Raw genomic sequence first — 19801 nt, 5'->3', positions numbered from 1 at the left:
TGAACACTGTGTCCCCTCAGAGTGATAACTCTACATCGTGAAAAGAAGACCCTGGGCTTTCGTGGATAGAGAGTTATCTCAGCCACTGTCGACATCCAAGCTGAGGAGAAATAATGGAGATTTCCCTTCTTCTGATAAGCAAAGTGTGTCTCAGATGAATAAATGCACTTTCATGGACTTCTACCCTTGACAAAGAGCAAGGTCAAAGCTTGTCCACATATAATATAAAACCCACTGTCTTCCGTCTCCTCTTAACTCTCCCTCCTGTCCTCACCCATTGTCTCATTCTTTATTGTGTTTCCTCCATAAGGAAAGCACATTTTGCCTTCTGTAACTTAGTATATTTTCCACATGACTGTTCTATCCACTGGGTTTGAATATCATCCCTACTGAGCAATCTTTAACCTCGACAAGGTTTGTCTGAGGCATGCCAGACCCATTGCTCAAGCACTCCATTCTGCTCTGAAAAATGAAGAGAACCCAGGAAGGAAATTGATAGAAAAGAAGTGTTCCTAAAGGGCACATTGGATATGGTCACTGCTTGATACAACAACCCTTAGTGACTCCCTGGCATATTCATCGTGTAGCATAGTAGCTGTTATCTCTGGCACTGGAGCAAGGGTGGCTTGGTGGGTAAGAGTTCTTATTCTGCAAGCATGGGGGATCTAAGTTCAAATCCCCACCACTCATGTCAAATAGCAGCTGTGGGTGTATTGTCTGTCTGTAACCCCAGCATTTGGGGGATGGAGACAGGTGCTCCTGAGAGCTTTTTAGCCAGCCTAGCTGAAATAGGAAACTTCTGGTTCAGTGAGTTTCAAGGCAATGATGCAGACAGCAATAAAGGAAGATGCCTGAAATCCTGTTCTGGTCTCTTTATGCAAAACAGAGATGTGTGTACCTACTATGATCTGGCTCAAAATGATCCCGTACCCATGCTGGCTTCCCCTGTATCCCACCTGGCCTCTGTAAAGCCTCTCCCCTACCCATACCTGCCCAATGCAACCATACTAAGAGCCAGCCTATAAGCACATGTGTACTTTTCTATTTAGACTGTGGGATCCCTGAGAACAAGGCACAGCCTTTGTGTTTTCTTCTCCTTTGTGCCTAGCACAGAGCCTGACACAGGCTGTGCACATTCAAGTGTAAGTGCAGGAGAGACATAAACCCAGCTGCAAGGTCAGGTCATACACGACTAAAGTAAGAGTTCTCCTGTCTCCTGGAAATTTAAATAGAAGAAGAGCCACATTTCCACTTGGGTGAAATTTGGAGTGTGAGTGAACTGTGCCTTCATAAACTCCAGGTCTGCCTGAGACTTGTCTTAAACCAACCAACCAACCAAACAAACAAACAAACAGGCTGATGAGGACTGATACTGATACCAAGGTTGTCCTACAGCTTCCACATGTAAATACACATGTGTGATGACACATGGACAGATGCACACACACACACACACACACACACACACACACACACATTTGCGCACACACATTCTCAATACATTCCCAAGAAAAATGGAGTAAGGCTGAGAGATGAGAGAGAGAGAGAGAGAGAGAGAGAGAGAGAGAGAGAGAGAGAGATATTAAATAGGAGAGGGAGGGAAAAAAGAAAGGAAGAAAGGAAGGAAGATGGGAGAGAACATGAAAAATTAAGGGGAGGGGAGAGAGAGAGAAAGGAAGAAAGAAAGAAGGAGGTTACTTTCTGGATGGGGTTATAATGCAGTGACACTGTGCACTGTCTGTATCATGGCTGCGTGTCATAAAATACAGAAGACTGAATATTATATTCTGAGTAGGGAGACTACAGAGGAGGCCAGGATCTCCCCAAAACTCTAACTCCAGGGACCTCTGACCTACTCCCTCGTGTTAACAAATACCCCGGGGCCTTCGGGGACCAGGCACCAGTGTTCATTGCTCAACTGCAGGGTTTGTATGGAAGCTTGCGGGGAGCGTGCCAGAGCCCATTTCTAAACAGTCTGATGATTTATTTGATGCCTTTGGATATTTAAGTAGTCTGCAGTATACACCAAGTGTCTAAAATGTTTATTTTTTTTTTGCTTTGCTTTAATGTGCGGGACCTCTCACAACGCCTTGTACACCCCAGGCACTCAATAAATATGATTTATGGAAGATGTAAATAAATCTAACCCAAGATTATGTCTGCGTTCATTAATTTGTAGCTCCAGCAGGCAGTCCCCATCTCCAAACTTGAAAAGAGGAGAAAAATCCACAGCAAATTACAGAGAAAAGGAAAAGGCAAAACACATAACCCCTGGGCCAGTGTGAAAATGGCGAAACTCTCCGGAGTACAGTATGAAATGCCCGATGCTCGGTTTTCTTTTGCTCTTGTACGAACATGCTGTGTGTCTGGGGTGTGTCTTCTGAAACTAACATTGAACGGGTAGTTAAACAGTAGGTAGGTTCTGACCGCCAGAGGAGACATCCACCGAGGAGTCAGTGCTGGGTAAGGGAAGGTGTGGCCGATGGTTCTCATCGGAGATGCAATACCCGGAAGCTGCAGACTCCCGCAGTAGAGGTGAACCAGTCTCTGATGCCTCTGGGAGGAAATAGTGGATGGAGAAGTGCGTTCCTTGAGCCTAATTTTGTGGCTCTGTGGCTCTAGCTTTGTCCCCAGTGTCCTGTGGTGCTTCTGTGTTGAAGATGGCTTATCCTGCATCCCTGAATGTTCGGTCAGAGATCTCTGGTCTCTGGGTCCAGTAGATTTCTGAGCATGCTCACTGCGGTGGTACTCTTAGGCCCAGACTTCCCTGCAAAGCAGTCTTTACAGGGCCTTGGCCCACTCTGTTTCTTGCCACCTCCGAGTAAAATGGAAAACAAAACCCATGAGAGAGATGGACAGTGAGTAGAGCTGCCCCTGGGTAGGGTTGCTAACTGTCAGGAAAGCCCACTCACCCTTGGGAGAAGACCTCACAACCAAGTCCCTGGCTGCCAGGCTTGGAGGCCCTGGGCATGGCAATCTCTCTCTGCCCCTGAGTCCCTTGGTGCTTCAGCTGCCCATAACACACCTCTGGTGTATGCCAGTCCCTCCATCTGTGTCACTGTGCCTGTGCACACTGGCCATGCGCACTGTGATTTATCGGGGCCCACCTCTCTGTCATTTTGGAGTTGTTTACTGCGTATTTCCGTTCCTTTATCCACCTACCAATCGGCGTTTGGGGTCTCAGCAATTTGAATAAAACTGCTATGAACATTTATATATGTATCTTTCGAGGGACAAATGGCAGATTATTTTTGGTAGCAGTATATTAAATGTTGATCGCATAGGGTCCCCAAAGGTAAAGGATATATTCTTTGATCTCTAATGCCCAGAACTGTAGATGAATCTCAACTCTATTCTGTTTCCTTTTTGTTGTAGACCTTGGAAACATCAAGGGTAAGAACTTTTATCTTTCCACATGATGGGATCATTTTACAGCTTTCTGGTGGATGTTTCTAAGTTGTCATTTGCCTTAGGCTTAAGGCATTGTTAAATAAAGTTACCTAACATAGTAAACACTAAGATTCCACGAGAGTCGCTCTGAAAACCAATATAGAGACTCCATAACTAACCAGGGTGTAGTGTATACAGTGTGGAAACACTGTATAAAAGACGGGTTGGAGCCAAGTGACCAACAATGTCACTGTACTATTTAGAACAGTCTGCCATTTTGTTAAATAGTTAAGATCTGTGAAATTCATCTGGCATTTTCCACTTACTATTTCCAAGTCATACTTAACTGTAGGTAACTGAAACTATAAAAAAAAATACGATTCCGGATAAGGGAAATGCCTTGTGTTAATTATGTGTGATGGTCTCTGGTGGGAAAACATGTCCCAGCAAGGACTATCAGACAAGTGCCTGGGTATTGATGATATCATTGGATCCTAGTGGCTTTGGGTCCCAGCTTTAGATCAATTCCCCTTTCTTCTGGTCTTTGAGCATCCAGGATTTTGCCTCTGTGAAACACTGTACCTGGACTTCAGGTTGCAATGAAATATTCAGCATTTCTCCCTCACGTGGACACCTGGAATTCAAGTTGTCATAGATGCCTCTCAGGGATCATGGCCAATCTTTTCAGCTAACCTTCATCCTGGTTTTAGTAACAGGGTCTGCTGGACCATTTGACCTGTGGTCATGTCCCTTTGGCTGACCCCTCTGGTATTTCACTGGCTTACTTCTTTGCCCAGTAACCTCCCTTGGTCTCCCAGATGCTGAGACTATGGGTGCCATGTTAGAAGCAAGTCCATATCTAAGTGTTCCAATGGACCAATCATTGATGCAGACGTCAGATCCACAATGTAAACCACAGGTAATCATAAGAACTCTGACACTAAAATTTGAGTGATACAACCATGTTCTTCTGACCCAAGGAGCCAAAACCTAGTACAGACCAGATCCCTGCTACCCCTCATATCCGCCTGAGATCCAGCGAGAGCTGCAGCTCTGCACCTTGTATGGCCTCACCTCAGACAATTACACTCTCACCCACCTCACAGCGTGAGAGGTGGTAAATAGGGTACTAGCTACCCACCAGTCCATCTGTAGAGGTTGGAGTGCAAGGGTGAGCCGGTCTACAAAGTGTGAAACCCAGAATGGGCTTGTGTGGATTCAGGACCTTGGGCATGTCAGACAAATGTTCCACCACTGAGCCACAATCCAGTCATCATAAGAATTGGGGTCCACAATACCTCACTGTGTGTCCCAGCTAGAACTGCCCATGAAACAAGAGAGCCAGAGGTTTCCCTTTTTCTCCAGCCTGTAATGTGTAATGAAGATTCTGGCTAGCCTTGGTGACAAGCCTCAATATCAGTGACTGTTTTCCTTGTTATGTGGGAGGCTTAGCTCACCAAATCGTACCTCAGTGTGCCCATCTGTACAATGGAACTAACCTTGTGAAATTAAGGACTGATGAAGCTGGAAAAAAACAACCCACCATGTGGCCTGGAATACTTACTTGATCAATACTAACTTTTGTGGTTGTTATTATGACTATCCCCCTTCTTTTTTCCCTAAGGAGGCCTTGCTGAGGGTTAAATAGGATCAAGTGCAAAAACGGATGAATAAGTAAAGTGTCAGTTCTCTGCTAAAGAAATATTTCATGCACCCTAAGAAGAGGCAGAATTGGAACAAGGGCACTTTGGTTATTACTTTATCGTCTTTTTATACTCCCCTCTTCAACTGTTAATCAAGTACCCAGCCTGGGCTGGGAGTTCCTGTAGACACGAGCCACGCCCTTGGGTGAAGCAAAATTGTCCTTGTGAGCTGTTCTAGTGGTGGGCAGTCAAGGAATTCGCATGCACATGTGCCCGTCAGTGGTGTTAGTTTAAGACAAACCAGAGAGAGTGGGTGACGGAGTCTGGAGACTGCAGTGCTGCACTGAGGGTGTCTCTTCCAGGAGGACAGGTGTGTAATGGGAGCTGGGTGAGAGAAAGAAAGAGTGGGCATCTGGGCAGAGGTTTCTAGGAAGAAAAGAAAGGGACTGAGTGTGTGGGAGCTGGGAGAAAAAGGAGAGACAAGAATAGCAGAAGCTGGGGAAAGCCATGGGGAAGTGACACCATGTTGATATGGATTTTGGCTAAGGTTGGAGAGCCACATGTGGGTTAGATCTATAATGGAAGCTTCTGACTCCACCTGACTCCACAGTGCCCAAGGAGAGCCTTACATCCTTAGGAAAAGTTCAATTCTCTGTTGTCCCATTTCACAGATAGGCAAGCCAAGCTGAAAACGTCAAGAAAGAAGTCCAGACATGAGTGGCAGAGGGAGAAAAGAGCCAGGAAACTGAGTGACTTAGAGAAAGTATTCAGTTTCAGCTAGGTGTGGTGCCTCATGCCTGTAACTGCAACATTGGGAAGCTGAGACAGAAGGATGAGTTTGGGTCCAACGTGAGCTGCATAGTGAGTTCAAGGCTAGCCTGAGCTATCCTAGAGAGGAGAGGAGAGCAGGGGAGGGGAGGGGAGGGGAGAGGAAGGGAGGGGAGGAAAGAGGAGAGAGGAGGGGAGAGGGGAGGAGGGGAGAAAGGGGGAGGGAAGAGAGGAGAGGAGGGAGAGGAGAGGAGAGCAGGGGGGAGGGGAGGGGAGGAAAGAGGAGAGAGAGGAGGGGAGAGGGGAGGAGAGGAGAAAAGGGGAGGGAAGAGAGGAGAGGAGAAGAGAAGAGAAGGACAGAGGGGAGAAGAAAAGAGAGGAGAGTAAGGGGGAGTAGGGAGAGAGGGGCAGGGGAGGGCAAGAGAGAATGGATGGGAGGGGAGGAAAGGGAGGAAACTACTTCATGGCATCCTATCAAGCTCCATGGAGACTGGCCTAATACTTCTCCTCAGCCCAGGTGCTGACACCTCCCTCTCTCTGCTCTGGTGCATCTGAGTGGCAGCCACACACACTCCAGTATCTGGCTTTTCAGACCAGAGCAAAAGACTAAGAAACATCGTTTTCATCTTCCGTGTGGGATTAGGTCAGCATTAGCTCTTTATTTGTTGAGGGACTTGATCTCATTACAGATCAATTTGCTGAGTATTGAATACATGGGGCAGGGAGGCGCTTCCTTCTCTCAGCTGCCTGCCTCTGGTCTGGAAGTATTGAAGCCATTTCCGTGCCAGCAGAGAGACTAGCTCACGTTCCTGTTGTACAGGTTTCCGTGGCTTCCTCCTGTAGTCTGTCACTCAGGGGCTTGGCTGTCATATCCAGAGTTTATGATATTTTGCAAGATAAGAAAGGTGACGGTGGAAAGGGAGCTTTGAAGCAGCTGTGGCCTACCTGGCAGAGATTAACTCTTACCAGCTGCTTCCTCCGTGGATGACAGGAGCCAACTCCCTTATCTCTGCAAGCTTCCAGCCCTGTTAGACCCCGGGGAGGTCAGTGTTGTTCACAGAGACCGAAGATCATTACCATGGTCACGTCTCGAGCCTGTTAAACCCTGTACCTGGCTCCCAGTTATTAGGGAAATGAGTTATTTCAGAAGTGTTTCCCGTTAGATGCCTAGTAAAACACACTCATTCCAAGCAACCCAGCTTTCGTCTCCTGTCTTTTCTCACCAGCACCACTCAAATGCACTCACGCACGCACGCACGCACTCACGCACGCACGCACGCATACACTTGCCCCGACACTGCGCATGCCCTGGGAGCGGTCTGTCTCCCCTTGGCTTTCTCCCAGCCCCTTTGGTATTAACTTTAAGGCACTTGCCCTAATTGTGGCCGAGGGCATATCCACTCATGTCTCACCCTCCTTCCACCTCCACTCAAAGTTGGATTTAGCATCCTCGGACCTGGGGTTTTCAAACTGTTTCGGTTGCTAAGAAAATCACACATACAAAGTTTCTAGGACCCTTGCCCAGCATTGGAGAGTGGATCTGTGTGTGTCTCTGTCTGTGAGAGGCCCTGGGATTTTAGTTCCTTCAACCAATTCACAACCTACACTAATTTCTTCCCAAAATGTCGGATGCATGCTAGCGTCAAATTATGTCTGGAATGATCAGAACACAAAGGGCAGGGCGAACCATATAATTGGATTGGTTTGCTGTGAGTATAGATAACCTTTGACCTCCGGAGGAAGAACAGCAGGGTAAGAACCCTCATGCCTGTTCTTTTATCAGCATCAGATCAATCAAAGACCAAACAGACTTGCCAGCTCGATAGGTCAAAACTGCGTTTTAATTGAGATACCTTGGATTACTAGTCATATGAAACAGGCAAGCTTATTGGTCAGGACCTAACCTATAATTTTGTACTAGTTTTCATTTGGCAGAGTGTTTAATGTATGTCTCTCTTTCGTGAGCAGCATGGGTATTGACTATACAACCAGGGTCTTCCCCTGGGAACCGATTAAGAATGATAAATCGGGAGAGAGCGATTTGGGGTTTGTTTCGAGGTTGCATTTAAATAGAAAGCAGGCATGTTTACTTGGATTAAATATTACATGTCTATAAAAGATAGCTCAGTTCTCTGAAGCTGCTTTTACTTTCATTTTTACAAAAGAAAGTCTTCTATCATAAGGGGTGGGGATGCAGCTTTCTGGGTAGACCGCCTGGCTGGCATGTTCAAGCCCTGGGTTTGATGCCGATCACCATGCAAGACTGGGTGTAGTAGGACAGGCCTCTAATTCCAGCACTGAGGAGATGAAGGCGGGAGTATCGTTAGTTTGGGCCAACCTGGGCTACATGAGCTATTAACTGTAAGATATTAATTACCAACGAACAAAAACCTTGTGTGTATATCATAGCAAAGGTGAAAGAAAGGGCTAGGCAACTGTTCAGGCATCGGGGAGACGCCCTCTGACAGGAACTACTTCCAGCAAACGGCGGGTGAGGGGTCTCTTCCTTTTCGTTGCTTTTCTGTGCTTTGAAATGCTAATGCACTAGATGGGTATTTTTAAAAGTGAATCTTAAGTGTAATGATTTACCAGTTGTACTAGTTGATTGTCTTATCCCTGTGACAAAATGTTCAGCATAAGGAACTTAAGGAAGGAAGGAAGGGAAGGAGGAAGGAAATGAAGGAGGGAGGGAGGGAGGGAAGGAGGAAGGGAGGGAGGAGGGAAAAAGGAAAGAGAAGCTTTGCCTTATAATTTGATGGTACAGTCTATTATGGAAGCAAGAGAATCTGATTGCGAAACCTTCAGTCAGGGAACAGAGAGAGACAGAGTTCGGTGTTTAGTTTTGGAACATGAGCTTGAAAATAAACACCACAGGGAGAGAGGCTAGCTGTAAAACAGACTCCCGTTCAGAGCTGTCATTGCTAGGGCGTCCTAAGGACAGACACCACCAAGGAGGACCAAGGAGGACCACAGAGGATGCATGGCTGCTCCTGATTCTGCATCCCCGGTCCATCCCACCACTAAACACAACACACATAGGCAAGCTGGGACTGAAAGCTAAGTACTTTGGCAGAGAACTAGCCAGGGCTTAAGGTAGCCATATTCTGGCACTCAATCAGATAAAGGGGTGTGTGGCACATCTGAAAGAGGGGTGATTCTTCAAAGGGTTCCATTTTAATTACAAACTGGTTGGAGACTATTCCTTCCCAAACCCTCCTTCTACCTGGATTCACTTCCAAAATGTAATGGAGTTAGATTAGCCAAATGAAAGACTCCTGGGGTCATAGTGACGAATTCCCAGCCCAGCCTCAATCTACTCTGTCTTCATACAAGTGCAGGCTCGGCTCAAGGGATTTTAGCCTCTGAAGAGAATTAGCTTGCCCTATTTCATTAGGAGACTGGCTGCAGATCAAAAAGAAAGAGGAGAGAGAGGAGAAAGAGAGGAGAGAGGAAAGAGAGGGGAGAGAGAGAGAGGTAAGAAGTGAGGAGAGAGGAGAGAAAAGAGGAGAGGGGAGAGAGAGGGGAGAGAAGAGAGGAGAGAGGAGAGAGAGGGAGGGAGGGAAAGGGGAAGAGAGAGGGAGGGAAAGGGGAAGGGAGAGGGAGGGAAAGGAAGAGAGAGAGAGAGAGAGTATTATACTTACCATTCAGGTCTGTACGCTGAGATTTCCTGCCCCAGCCTCCAAAAGAACCTGCAAATCTCATTATGCTTCTCAAACAAATGGTACCCCAAAGCTGAAGTTTCCCTACCGTGTCTCAAATTTTATTTCCTTTGGCTCATTATTATCTTGAAAACAACGATGATTTTTTTTAATGGAGATTGCACACTATGACAATGATCTTAGCCTAGCAGGTAAGCCCTGCAAAATCAGAAAGGAAAAAAAAAAAGTGAGAGACTCTCTGTGAGACCATGTATGTAATACATGTATTAGGCACCTACTGAATGCTAGGCTCCTATGTCTACTTCGCAAACATGCTGCTATGGGAAACACAACCTTCTTTTCCTTTTCTGCTTACTTCTTTTAATTCGGAGAGCTGGGAGCCATCCTCTACAGGGCACAAAGGAGCAAACTGAAGCTCCAGGGAGCTCAGAAGTTTGCCCGGATTCTCCTATCTTAGAAAAACAGCCACAGGAAGGGTTGCCCCAGTCTGGTGGGTACTTAAGAAGATTTTATGGTGATCTAACAGGGCATTGGAGAGAGCAAGACCCTGCAAAGGATGTTTGCATAGGAGTTAATAGCTTGCCGAGTTAAGTTTCTCCATCCTAAAATGGGATTCAGAGGGTATTCTTCTAACGAGTTTCTTGCAACTATACAACAAGGCTTTACAAGTGACATTATTCCTTGTGTGTACGTTTGCTTGTGAACATAGATATACATGTGAGTGTGCATACCAGAGATCACTCTCTGGAGATTGCCTCCAGACTCAATTGTTTTTAAACAGAGTCTCTCACTGGTTTAGAACTTACTACTGTCTAGTCAACTAGACAGAATTTTGAGCAAGCCCTACTAGGCAGCTTCCTGTCTCTGCTTCTCCAGCAGTGTGGGGATTACAAGGAGAAGGCACCGAGTGCTGCCTTTTATGTGGAAGCTATGGACTGAACTTGGATCCTCGTGCTGTCAAGGCAAGCCCTTTATTGACTGACTGGGCCATCTTTGAAGCCCAGTCAAGGGGTGCTACTCTGATTAAGAATTCATGTCACTTAGAGAGAGGGAAATTTCTCATCAGGACTAAGACAAGACCATTTCTTCCTTGTAGGCTGCTCTAGGTAGAACGGATTCAATTGTGACAGTGTCATCTAAACTGCTCAAGGCTCCCTCTTTTGTCAAATGATAATTCAGACTCAGATAATTCAAGATGAAGTAACTAAGTCACGGTTATGAACCATTCCCTAGCACTCTGCCTCCAAGGGAAACCTCCCTGAGAAAAGAGCTACAGAGGACAGTAAAGAGCCTTAAGAACCAAAAACATACTCTACAATATTACATGCCTAAGAAAACAAAGATTATTGTGAGAGAACTTTCTGGAAGAAAAAAATCCAAGGATAGGCCCCCAAGTTTAAGAACTCCATCTGCACCTCCCTCCCCCCCCCAAAAAATGGTTTCCCCTACCCCAGCATTCCAGCCCTGAGCCATTGTTCAGAAACTGGGCTTTTAAAAGCCTTTTAAATTTTAAAAATCCAGTAGGCTTCTGCTGAACACCCACAGAGATTTGCCTGTTTCGGAGCCAACTCCAGTTCTGTGACAGGGCCAGCAAATGGAGCTGTTCAAAAGGTACCCTCAGAGGCCAGAGGGCCCGGGGTTCACACCCCCTGGCTGCCACTTACAGTGGCAATTGCCTTGGGCAAGGTATTCAGAGCCTCAGGACCCAAATTCAAGCTTATTCCTTCTGGAATCCTTCGTCTGTTTTCTCTCGTTTGAAAATCTGCTCATTTCCTGTTCAGACTCTCCCAGACTCTACCCTCCTTCCCTAGATGCCTCAGGAATTACTAGTGATGTCTGAAAACTTCCCCAGTACCCTAGTTCAGAGTGTAGGCAACCTAGTCCTTCAGGCCAAATCCAGCCTCCTCTGTATCTTTCAGGAAGTAAAAGTCTTATTGGAGCATGGCCACACCCCTTCATTTACATATTATCTTATGGCTACTTTCCCACTAAAACTGCAGGCTTCAACAATCCTCACAAGACTCCTTCCTATGGGCTGGGAAGTTCAAATATGTACTGTGTGCATGCTTATAGAAAATGCCTGCTTTCCTTGCCCTACTTTGGGGTCTCCAAAACTAATGTAGGGTGCAGAAAATCTAGCTTCGTGATCCCTTCTCTTGAGAGTTGTAACGTGTTGCTCTATCCAACAGGAATTGATTAAATATAGATATTGCACTAAATTAGAGATGAGTTAGAGTGCAGATTTTTGTTCATTTATTTATTTTTTCAGTACTCGTGATCAAACTCTGGGCCTTGTGTACACTAGTCGAGTATTCTACACTGAGTTACATCCCCAACCCAGTGGTAATAACATGCATTTTTTAAATGCTGCAATTTGGGATGGGCATTTATTTATCTTTCTTTCTTTTCCCTTCCTTCTTTCCATCTCCTACTAGTCCCACCCTTCATTGCTCCCCCCCTTCCTTCCATGCCAAGGGTAGAATCCAGGGCCTTGTACAAGCTGAGCCAATGTTGTGGTTGGGGTAAACACCTTGTTGATTAAAGTTTTTGGACAGTGAATTTAAGTCAAACATGTTAAGTACCTAATCTCCCAGATACCATGAGAGCTGGGTATATGTGTACTAATTCAATGAACCATCACTGCATCCCTGTGAGCTTGACATCATGGCCATTTCCACAGCAGGATGCAAATGTCCACCATGTCACCGATGAATGCATCAGTCTCAAAAAGCAAGAAGTGACATAATTTGCCAGACTTTATGTATAAAATGAGAGGGAACTTGATAAAGTGATTATCAGAAGCCATATAGGTCACATACCAGAACCGTTATCTCACCCCTGGGATATTCCCAAAGTTGACCTGTTAGCTTTGGTCGCCTGTCTGTGGTGCTCAGGAACATGGTGTCAGTGTCCCATAAGTGTTGAGATGTAAGAAACCTGAAACGTCAGGAATACCTGAATCTCCTTTCTTGTGACTCACTTTACATCTTGGGATTTATACCTCCATTCAAGCTCTCTTTATTTTGTTTTATTTTTTAATGTTCTATATTTATGTACTTACTTTTGATGGAGCAGCACCAAGGCAAGCGCAGAGCCAAGGGGCAGGGATCCTTCTCAGGGTTGTCATCCTTTAACTTTGCATGTCAAGCCTCCCGGGTACATTGATAGCATGCTTCCCTCTTAATGGAACTCAAAGGAGAAGGGGGGAGGGAAAGGAGGAGAGGAAGAGGAAGAGAGAAAGAGAGAAAGAGAGAAAGGAAGGAAGGAAAGAAGGAAGAAAGAAAGGAAGAAAGAAAGAAAGAAAGAAAGAAAGAAAGAAAGAAAGAAAGGAAGAAAGAAAGGAGACTGTGTGTGTGTTTGTGTGTTTGAGTCGTTTCAGAGAAAGAGAGTATGTGAATGTGTGTTTGAGTGTATGTGAGCATGCCTATGAGTGGGTGAGCATATATTTGTGCCTGTGTGAGCATGTGTGTGTGTCTACGTGTGTGTGTGTATGAGAAAAGGTCATGCGTGGGTGTCTGTGTGCATGTGCATGTCTGTGTATGTATGTGTTCTTGTGAGCACACATTCCTTAGTTTGACAGGAGCCTCTGCACCTAGTCCTCAGTGCTAGTTGTGGAGTTCTAGGTCAGTTACTTCTCTCTCTGAGTTTCTTAAGCCTCCCCTGAGAAGCCAGGAATATGATTTGAGCTCAGTGCCACGGCTATGCTAGGGTTCCATGGCATAGCATTTAAAGGCCATGCTTTAGTGGAGTGCTGGAAGCAAGAAGGCAGATTGTGCAGTAGCATTATTCAGAGGTCATTGTGGGACGCTTTCTGAGTCAGATTTCTTTTGGGCTCACTCCAGCTACCTTGTATCTCTATAATGGGCTGAAGAGTGTCACTTCAGTGTTCAGAGCCTAGGGGCATAGCATTATTAGAAAGAGCCTTTGTAGATACAATTAAATTGAAAATCTTAAGATGAGATCACCATAGGTTAGTGTACTGGTTGCTTTTCCATTGTGATTATAAACTATGACCAAGGCCACTTCTGAAAGGAGGACTTTATTTGGGTTTATGGTTTCAGAGGGAAAGTTCATAACGGCTACAGAGGCAGGGTAGTAAGTGGTAGCCATGGCAGCAAGAAGCTAAGAACTCAAATTCTTAACCACAGCCAGAAGCAGAGAGAGCAAACCAAAGGAAGCATGGGGCTTTTAAATGAAAGCCTGCCCCAAGTGGAGAAAATGACATACCTCCCCAAATAGATTTCACCACCTAACCACCCACCACCACACATCCCTGTCACCAACAGTGCCAACAGCTGAGAATCAAGCTTTCTCACTCAAACACCACAGTTAGGAAGGATCTGACATCCAGTGATAAAATGTTTTAATTAGTAAGAGCAGGCAAGGAAAGAACCCACAGTGAAGGAACGAAGGTGGGAGAAGAGATTGGAGAGAGATGTTTACAGCCCAAAGCCGTCCATCATCACCATCAACTACCAAAAGCTGGAGGAGGCAAGGCAGGTTCTCTCCTAGAGTCCCAGTAGGGAGCATGGTCCCACCTTAACCAAAGACAGCTGATCTCCAGTACTGCGAGAAACACTGCTGTTGAGCTACTCAATCAAGCCCCTGCTCATTTCTTACAGCAGTCACAAGGCACGGAGGTGGCCTTGCTTCATGTCTGCTTTTGATCACCTTTCCATCGGTGCCCATTTGCCTGTTCACATCTCCAGACATGGTTGACAACCTACGTAGGCTTCATGTCCTGACTCTGCTGTTTATTACCCGAGTGTTTCAAATCCAGTCTCATAGCTATCCTGAACCTCTATCTCTTACATGCATAGGCAATAATTATTTCTCATAAGGCTGTTATTATTATTATTATTATTATTATTATTATTATTATTATCATTATATAGTGAGTATGACAATATCCATCAAGCTCAGATGATGTGTAGGCCCAATGATGGCTGGCATCAGTTTATCTACTATGACTCACGTGTTACAGATGAAGAAATTAAGTCATAGCGAGTTGAAAATAAGTTGTCTGACATCACCTAAATGCAGTATTTGTGTGCTTGTAACTTATGCAGCTCCTACAGTGACAGGCTCTGCTGTCAGCACTGGAGGTCAACCCAGGTTACATCTGAAAATCCGAGACAGATACATCAACAAAAACTCTGCCTGTGCTACGGGAATTGAGCGAGTACTCCGCCACTGAGACTCCACACTGCCCTCTGAGCCCTCTGTGGAGAATAAAGGAAATAAAGGGAAGGACTGAGTGGTTGCAACTTCACACTCACTGTCTCTGGAGCTCATGTTACCTCTGCTTCACTACGGGTTCATCTCCGGAGCCTACAATTCCCTTTGTGGCTTCCTCCATCTTGCTGGGAAACAACACTTGGGATGAGGCTTGTTCTTGATGCTCTTGTACTGTATGAGGAAGACCAGTCTCTGGGCCATGGTGCAGACCAGTGGATCACCTTTCAAGAATCCTCTCCTCACATCAGAGCTGACTACTTGTTCTCAGCAGATGTCCCCTGCCCTGCTGTCTGTTCCCAAAGGAGATCATTCCTTGCCCCCTCTTTTCAACAGTGTTTCTATTTTCATCCATGAGTCTTACAAACTTGCCTTTATTCCCATCCCTTCTTTTTTCATTGGTTTTTCTTCTTTTTATAAACTGTTGCGGTGAGACATCTATATAGATAACTCCAACACCTGGAATCCCGAGGCAGGAGGATGAAGAGTTAGAGGCTAACCTGTACTAGGGTAGCAAGATCCAGATCATCCTGGGTAGATATCGGGATCGTCTCACAAAGAAACAAATAAACCAAAAATTATCATCAAGGACATAGTTTTAGTAGAGAAAAAAATCGCAGAGGTGTTTTTTAAAATGGGAAGTAGCCGATCACAGGTTCTCATCTCCAATCAGACCCACCAAGTCTCTTACCAAGTTCTCTTAATAGTCCCCAGTGTCAACAGCTCCCTTCCAACTACTGCCATGGAACAGATGGACTTCTGTCTTGGCTGAGTCAGCAAACCCTAACCCTCACTTAAGAGAAATCAGGATTCTCCGGGCTCCACGGCTGGCAGAAGTTCATTCCCACCCTTAACCTCATTGGCCTCACCTCTCCAGTTTGCTTTCCCTCAGCCATGGTTGAACCATTCCTGGCTCAATCACTATCCCAAAATACCACCTGTTCAGTAGTAGCTGGAACTCACTGTAGTAACTCAGCACCAAGCAATGTGATCTGTGCAAGCGCCATCCTTTGGAGTCTCCCCTCTCAATTGGAAGGTCTGTGTCAGCTCCTGCACTCTCCCTGGCACTCAGTGAACATCTGGCTCCAAAAAGAAAGCCAATGTATTATACTTTCTTTCTTTCTTTTTATCTTCTACGTAGAATGCCCGGGTCTCCCAACCCCATCGCCATTGTCTGCAGTGATCTGTCTGTGTTTCTCAGATCTCAGCAGGATCCTGGAAAGGAGAATTTCCTCTTTAAGTTAAGCTTGGCACAGAGCCACTCATTTGCTGGCCACCATGTCCCCTGGGGAATCTACAAAGTGGTCAGGAGCCCGCTGAATGCCAACACTCTTCTTGAAGACACTGTGAAGCATTGTTGGGCATAAAGGCAAAGTCTCTGCCCCTAATATGACATCCAAGGCTACATTCACCCTCAGCCTTGTTCTTGGCTGCTTCTCTTCCTTGCATTCACTTGCATTGCTGAGCAGTCCTCCGTGGGTCCCGCCGAGGTGCCTTCCCTGTGCCCTTTCCTCTGTTGAAAAGCTCTTCCTCGCAGACTCAGATGAGCCCACTCCTCCTACATAGAACATCACTATTTCCTAAGTGGTCTCACAATCTTGCCTCTCCCACGAGCCCTAGGTTCTTGCAGTCCCATCTCTCACTCCCTGTGCACAAAATAGACAACTAGCTATTTGCATTAGACTTCTAGAAATTACTTACGTCTTTCTGAAATCCAGACTCATCTTGGTGCCTTTCATTTGTGAAACCTGGCCCCTGGCCCAGTGCTCTACCTAAGTTGCTTCCAGTCACTGTTGGGTGCCCTGGATTGTCCTTTGTAGAGAATTCTAGAAGTCATGCCTATAGGCATCTGCTGCCAAACCCAATGTCTGGCCCAGAGCAGCTGCCCTTGGGCCCCTGGTGGAAACCAAACAGTAAGGACCACAGAGATAGCTACAACAGAGATGAGAGTACAAGAGTCAAAGATTAGGTGCAAGCTGGGCACTGGGGTCCAAGCTTTTCTGGTTGAACTGTTGGAGGATTCATTGCTTTAAAACAGCAGCATGACCAAAGCAGCTCTTACAAGGGACAACGTCTAATTGGGGCTGACTTACAGTTTCAAAGATTCAGTCCATTATCATCATGGCAAGAAACATGGCGGTATCCAGGCAGACATGGTGCTGGAAGAGTTGAGAGTTCTACACCTTGGTCCAAAGGCAGCCAGCAGGAGACTGTTCTCTGCAGGCAGCCAGAGGAAGGGTCTCTTCCACTCTGTGTGGAGTTTCAGCACTGAAATCTTAAAGCCCACCCCTACAGTAACATGCTTCCTTTTTCAAGGCCACACCTCCTAATAGTACCACTTCCCATGGGCCAAGTATATTCAAACCACCACAACTGTGATCCCACTGGTTTTAGGACACCTGGCTCACTTTTCAGAAAGGGAACGAGACTTGTATTTTCTGTGTGGAGCTGTGGTACAGACTGAATGAGCTGATTCACATATAAAAGAAGTAACATGGGGCCTCCCAAATACTCTAGACATGCCATCTATTATTAACTTCCAGGCCATGCCAGAGCCTCCATCCCAACCAACCGGAGCACACATGGTTCCTCTTAAAGCCAGTCACTATGGTACTTGGTACAGAGGGCTGAAGATGAGTACTAATGAACTACACTTGTTAGCATCCAGGTTCCAACCATGTGTATGATAAGACATTGTTATGTGTGTGTGTGTGTGTGTGTGTGTGTGTGTTACAAATAGTTGGATCCATTGATCCATAGCACTTCTAAAGTTTATTTCAATTAGAAAGAGTTTTAGATAAAGATCAAATTAATTAAGTCCTCCTCCCCCTTAAAGTTCATCTTAATTAGCCATCCTTTTTCTCTTGTGGGTGGCTTCTACTTGGTTGGGCTTCATTCTGGACATGGAAGAATTAGAAGAGGACCCCAGAAGAAGGCACCAACATCTAGCACATTTATAGATGCCAGGCCTTGGTGAAGGTGTGTAGGGCATTGGGGGTGGGGGGCATGCTGAATAAAGTTCTAAGCTTTGGGAATAAAACCTATAACTTATCCCCATGATAATAAAAATTTCCAACTGTTACAGCAAAAACAAATGACTGGACAAGAAGAATTTTTTTTTTGTCTCTGTGCCTTAAATCTATCTTTGTGTATTTCATGAAACCTGGCAGTTTTGAGGGCTACAGAACCTGGCAAGCAGATCTACAGTGGGGATGATTCCACAAGACCACTCTTCCAGATTGCAGCTCGGGGCAGGATAAAGTGAGGGGGGCACCTTCTGGCACAACGGTGTTTCTAGTGACCTGAGATGCCCTCTTTTGCTGTGTCTTGAAGCTTCGAGAGTATTTTATGGCCCACTCTTTGGTGCGCAGGCAAACAGGTACAAGCGTTGTTAAGTGATAGAACCTGTCACACAGATGATTTTTTAAAAGGAACCATGAAATGGATGTATCCAATGAAATATAATGTTTAATTTACTCCTTCCGAGAAGAAGGGATGGCGTGCCAGGGGCTGTCTGCTGCAAATCATCCTCCAGCTCTACAGCACCTGGAGATGTGGTTTCGGGAACCTCCTTGTTGGCAGGTACAGGGCCGTGTTGATGGGTCCAGGCTGTCTCATTCTAGGGCAGGTTTGTGACTATTGCAATTTGCAAGTTCATGTTGCCAGGGAATCAAAGGCTGTGAGTATTGGACACTTGAGAAATGTCTGGTGTGCTGGGCAGAGGGAGCCCAGCCCTAGAGGGTGGGAATGAGAATGAACAAGGTGGTTTATTTCAATCGACTGCCATGCCGAAAGTGTCAGGAGACCCTACCTTCCTCAACCCCACTCTTCTTCCCCATAATTCAGTATCCTGATGTCAGCCATCAGCCCAGACACAAAGCTAAAACTAGCAATACCTATTTGTCTGGCTCTTCCCCCAGAGGCTCTTTCCTCTCTATCTCTGGGGCTCATCTGGAATGCCCTTTGGAGAGGCTATGGATTGTAACCCTTCATTTTCCATCGGCCCCCAATAATCTTTCTATTTGTTCTGACTACAGTTCTTGGCATGCTGGAAGAGACGGAAAGCCATCAGAAATTCCAATGAGAGGCCACTCAGGATCACTTCCAGTGGGTAGTCTCTGAGAGGAGAGGCTTTAACTCTTCCAAAGTGGGGGTCATGTAAAATAAAGGCGTCAGAGTGGGGAAACTGAAGCTCAGAGAACCAAACATCTCTCCCTGACTGATCACCATGGAAATTTTGTTAGGAGCATGACAAGAAGTTTGCTGACATCCTGCGGACTGCTCTGCCCTCTCTGTGATAGGGTCAACATGGTAGCCCAAGATGCGTCTAGAACATCTGCCAGCCCCATGTTCTCTGGAAACAGATGTGGTAATCTTGTCGGCACTATCTTCACCTAAATAAGGTAATTGGCAACTTCTAAGTGGCCTCCACAATCAAATCAGGAATGGAAAAAGTACGCCACTGGGTGAGTCACATTCTGAAAAGTACCCACACCCTGATGTGGCCTTGAGATGTTTCTACCAAAATAACCCCATGTCTTGCATATATGTGTTGGTGATAAGTGAAAATGGCAAGTGGGTCTTGGTCGTGAAAATGAACCGGTCCACTTTGGAATGACCAGCAAATCATACAATGTTTTCTTTAGAATAGTAGATGCTAGTCTTGTGGCCACCAAAAGCCTTGAAGAAGAGTAGGGACCTCCCGATGGGCAGACTGATGGGGACAAATGGCAAGCCCTCCCTGATATCACTGGAGTACTTTTCTGGACAGCCTCACTCTCAGTTCTTGGAGATGCCTTATTCTTGAGAATGGGTTTAGGGGAGAAGGAGGTACCAGAGAAGTCAGACTCAAGCCTTGTAGAGTGCCATTCAGTACTGCAATTTCCTCCCACGCTAAAGAACTCTGATCCATTTGAACCATTTGATTGAAATAACTTCCCCATGTCAGTGCTCCAACAGCACTGCAGTTTACACACAGATTCCAGAGTTTGACAGAGTGGATGTGAAGCCTGGATTCAGCACTCACTGGTATGAACTCAACTATCTCCTCACCTGTAAAATGGGTAGATTAAAAAATAATGTGCATTTAGAGTGTTTAATAAGTGT

The 19801-nt window shown here is 45.8% G+C and overlaps 1 protein-coding gene across 1 annotated transcript in view; it reads left to right on the top strand.

Moving 5' to 3' along the window:
• The window catches only part of Maf (MAF bZIP transcription factor), a 362946-nt gene that overhangs the window by 242017 nt on the left and 101128 nt on the right, over positions 1 to 19801 (top strand). The gene's annotated exons all lie outside the window — the stretch shown is intronic.

The sequence above is a fragment of the Rattus norvegicus genome, chromosome 19 (genome assembly GCF_036323735.1).
Source record: "Rattus norvegicus strain BN/NHsdMcwi chromosome 19, GRCr8, whole genome shotgun sequence".
Lineage (NCBI taxonomy): Eukaryota > Metazoa > Chordata > Mammalia > Rodentia > Muridae > Rattus > Rattus norvegicus.
Note: the sequence above shows the minus strand (reverse complement) of the source record. Positions and strands in the feature narration are given on the sequence as shown.